Source organism: Penaeus vannamei, unplaced genomic scaffold (assembly GCF_042767895.1).
Source record: "Penaeus vannamei isolate JL-2024 unplaced genomic scaffold, ASM4276789v1 unanchor636, whole genome shotgun sequence".
In the NCBI taxonomy this organism is placed as follows: domain Eukaryota; kingdom Metazoa; phylum Arthropoda; class Malacostraca; order Decapoda; family Penaeidae; genus Penaeus; species Penaeus vannamei.
In genome coordinates, this window is record NW_027213640.1 from 112,501 (window position 1) to 117,500 (window position 5,000).

General features: G+C 32.0%; 1 protein-coding gene across 1 annotated transcript in view; it reads right to left on the reverse strand.

The window, feature by feature from the left end:
* The window catches only part of LOC113824967 (guanylate cyclase 32E), a gene marked incomplete at its 5' end in the record, with an annotated part of 113,496 nt that overhangs the window by 101,167 nt on the left and 7,329 nt on the right, over positions 1–5,000 (reverse strand).

A 5,000-nucleotide genomic window follows, 5' to 3' on the forward strand; every position in this document is an offset into this window, starting at 1 on the left:
TGGATAGATGTAAATGCAAACAGACGAGAAAACATAGAGATGGACAAGTAGCTCGATAGACAGGCATATAAGAGAACAGATAGACAGATAGCTGGACAGACAGACAGATATACAGAGTTCATAGATTATACATACCCCTAAATACTCCCGCAGACACGAAAAAGTCACATTGATGGTAAGTCTGATACACAGAGTAATCCATCTCGATATTTTTTTACACTTTATTTCATTCAGTTTTACCCCAATTTGAGCTCACGGCCGAGGGCTGAAAAATAGATGGTTGGGTGTTTTTGTTTTTAGAAAAGTGGGACAAGTGGGGCTGTTTGTTTGGTTTCTCGCTGTCGCTCTCTCTCTCGTCTCTCTTTGTCTCTCTCTTGTTGTCTCTTGTTGTCTCTCTCTCTTTCTGTCTCTTGGTGTCTCTCTTTCTGTCTCTTGTTGTCTCTCTCTCTCTTTCTGTCTCTTGTTGTCTCTCTCTTTTACTTTCATTCTTTCTCTCTTGTTGTCTCTCTCTCTTAATCTCTTAATTCCATTCTTTCTCTCCCCCCCCTCTCTCTCTCTCTCTCTCTCTCTCTCTCTCTCTCTCTCTCTCTCTCTCTCTCTCTCTCTCTCTCTCTCTCTCTCTCTCTCTCTCTCGACTGCGGTTCACAGTTAACCTCAGTCGCAGAGTTCAACAGCGCGCCCTGAGTTCAACCAATTAGCTTTCTCTCTCTCTCTCTCAACGCGTGTCACCCCCCCCCCCATACGCTCAAATCTAATTCCAACGTCGCGTCAAAGTGCATCTCTTTCAACGTCAATTTTACGTCACTTCACTGACTCCTCCTTGACGAGACTCCTTTACCATGAAGACGTTTTTGTGATTTACTTTCTTAAGAACACTTTACTTCTACATCACTTAATTTAGTTTGTAATTTACTTTCTTAAGAACACTTTCTACATCACTTAATTTAGTTTGTAATTTACTTTCTTAAGAACACTTTACTTCTACATCACTTAATTTAGTTTGTAATTTACTTTCTTAAGAACACTTTACTTCTATATCACTTAATTTAGTTTGTAATTTACTTTCTTAAGAACACTTTACTTCTATATCATTTAATTTAGTTTGTAATTTACTTTCTTAAAAAGACTTTACTTCTACATCACTTAATTTAGTTTGTAATTTACTTTCTTAAAAAGACTTTACTTCTACATCACTTAATTTAGTTTGTAATTTACTTTCTTAAAAAGACTTTACTTCTACATCACTTAATTTAGTTTGTAATTTACTTTCTTAAAAAGACTTTACTTCTACATCACTTAATTTAGAGTCCGTGGTCCGACCTTACAAGTCACAGGACGCATTGAATTCTGCAATATTCTCAATGGCAAAAATGGATATGAATTAAGAATTGATGAGACGATATTTCTTATTGATAATACGGATGATTGTGGGTGTGGCTAATTACTTGACAAAAACGTGTGTGGTAATGTTAATGTTAATGCAAATTTTCTTGCTCTCATTCCTTCTCTCTCTCTCTTAGTCTCTTTCTCTCTCTCTCTCTCTTATTCACCTCTCTCTCTCTTATTCTCTTTCTCTCTCTCTCTCTTATTCTCTTTCTCTCTCTCTCTTATTCTCTTTCTCTCTCTCTCTCTTATTCTCCCTCTACCTCCCCCTCTCTCTCTCTCTGTCTCTCTCTTATTCTCTCTCTCCCCCCCCCCCCCTCTCTCTCTCTCTCTCTCTCTCCCTTTCTCTCTCTCTCTTTCCCTTTCTATCTCTCGCTCTCTCTCTCTCTCTCTCTCTCTCTCTCTCTCTCTCTCTCTCTCTCTCTCTCTCTCTCTCTCTCTCTCTCTCTCTCTCTCTCTCTCTCTAGCTCTAGCTCTAGCTCTCTCTCTCTCTGGCTCTCATTCTCTCTCTCTCTCTTTCATTCCCTTCCACCCTCCCTCCCTTCCTCTCCCTCTCCCTCATCTTCCTTCTCTCTCTTTCCCTTTATTATAAATCCAATTGATGAATATCTTTAACAAACAATGACCCGCAAAAATGAATAAAGAAAAAGAATAAGAAAATGTTGATAACAGCTATTAATAAATTTATCCAAAATGAAACAAAATGACTTTTGAAGGACATATTAAAGAAAATTATCCCTTTCATTATCATGTCACTGTTCAGCCAACTATTAATCTTAAATAACTTTACTATATTTATCGCTATCAGAGTGACGCGTCTCATTAGCGATTCAAAGGCATTTCATTTTAGGCCTGTCATTATCAATTTTCCTAATTATCTAACACGTAATTAAATTCTATCATGATTGAATTACCAAACATCAAGTACACTTATATGACGATTTTTTCTTTTTCTTTTTTTTTTTTTTTTTTTTTTTTTTGCTTCACTTTCTGTTCGCGAAGTTTCGACCGAAATGTCCGAATAATGGCTCCAAGGTTTCGAATCACTGTGTTGAAAAAAGGGTTCGAAGCTTCGTGCGAATCATTGGAGGGCACAGTGATGATCAATAATTTTGATGATAAATGCGGAAAAAATTAATTAATAAAAAAGAGAAATATTGATTATGATAACAAGATTATCATACCATTAATGTTAATACTTAAAATGATAATAATAATTAAAAGGTAGTAATAGTAGTAGTAGTAGTAATAATTATAATGATAAAAATAATGATAATGATGATGATGTCGATGAAAACATAATAATAACAGTAGTAATAATGAGAATGATAATAATAGGGATGATGATAAAATAATGATATAAATGATGATGATGACGATAATAATAATAATAATAATAATAATAATAATAATAATGATAATAATGATAATAGTGACAGCATTGATAATAATAATAATGATAATAATGATGCTACAACTAATAATAATAATGATAATTATTATTATTATTATTATTATTATTATTATTATTATTATTATTATTATTATTATTATTATTATTACTATAACAATTACAATAATATCAATAATAATGATAATAATAACAATAATGATAAATATAATAATAACAATTACAATAATGATAATGATGATAATAATAATATCAAGAAGAATGGTGAGAACAATGATAATGATAATAATGATAATGATGGCATTGACGATAACAACAATAACAACAACACCCATAATATTCATTATAGATTTCACGCCATGCAACATTATTCAACATTATTCCCTTCGTGGACGGGAGCCTGTCAACTCGGTGCAACGGAGAGAAATGGAACAAGGGGGGGGGGTCTTCGCTGCAACATTCCGTGAAATTCATTGTTGTTGATGTTGCTTTTGTTGCTTTCTTGCTGTTTAACTATTACTGGTTTTATGGTCATTATCATTTATCCTATCATTGTTGTTACTGTTAATATCGTCATTATTAGCATTATCGTTACTAAAACTATCTTTTTTATCTTCATTATTGTCGAAGGAACAGCGAAGGGAAGAACAAGAAAACACACGAATATGCCAAAGGCCTTTTCGCTTCACTGCTTCTTCAGCGAAAAGGCCTTCGGTATATACGTGTGTTCTCTTGTTCTTCCTTTTGTTGTTCCTGTTGCAATTTGTTCGATGTTAACTCCACATCTTCATTATTGTTGTTGTTGTTGTTATCATTCGTGTTAGTTTTACCATTATTCTCATTGATATCATCATCATTAACACCAATATTATCAGTTGTTATTGTTATAATGATTATTTTCGTTATTTTTATAACCATGGATACGATTATCTTCATCGTTTGTTCATAATGATAATGATACCAACAATAATGAAAGTGATAATGATGATATTAAAATAATTTTTTTGCCATCATTAGCATTATCAACAGCAAAAGCATTACTACTATTATCACTTTTATATCATTGCTATCATTATCATTATCATTTTTGTTGCTTTAACGTTATTATTATCATTAATAATGTTGTTACATTACCATCAGTGCTATTATCATTATCATCATAATCATTATCATTATTACTATCCTTATGATCGTTATCATTAATATTATCATTATTTTTATTATCATTATCATCATTATCATTTTAGTATTATCATTATTATCATCATTATCATTGATATTATTATCACTATCTTTATTACCACAATTTCATTATTATGACTTAGTATTATCTTCGTTTTTATCACTTTCATTATTGTTATCATTCTCATCATCATCAAACTCATTAATATCATTATCATTATCATTGTTATTATCATTCTCATTTACTATTATGATTATCATCATCATCATCATCATCACAATTATCCTTACTCTTATTGTTATCTGACTACGAATAATACCATTTTTTGAATTTTTATTTGTCACGATTTTTATAAATATGATCATTATCATTAAAAACATTCCCATGCTTTCTCTATAAACCGACAGTAAGAAACTATCAAGAATAGATCTAAATGTACAAAAGTTTCAAGAATCGTTTTAGAAGGATGGAAAGTTTAAAGGAACAGCAAAGTTCGACCAACAAGCTCAAAGACACATCGAACTTTAAGAATAAATAAATAAATAAATGAAATAAGGTAAGGATGACAGAATACTGCAAGGAACAGATGAAAAGGACAAAGAACAATTACTGAAAAAGTTTGCGAATTCTGGATCTCGGACAGATCACCAATGTCTGTTTTGAAAGCCTTTCTCTTTTATAATCTGTTTAATTCTCGAACAGTGATGGCGAAACTGGTCTTGGTGAAGGAGATAGTGGTGAAAGTGAAGGTAATATGTAGAAAAGTTACGGATGAGAATGAATATCTTCACAATACAAAAGATGTATTTACACGGGTTCCCATCATGTATTTCTGACGAAGATACATTCGGTTAAGTATATCTCTCGTATCGTGAGGATATTCATTCATACCTTTTCTACATTTGTCACAATGAAAATGGTGGTAATGATAGTAATAATGGTGAAAGCGATGGTAATAGAAATATCAGTCATAGCGGTAATTGTTTTGATGAAAATTAATGATAACAATAATGATAATGACTT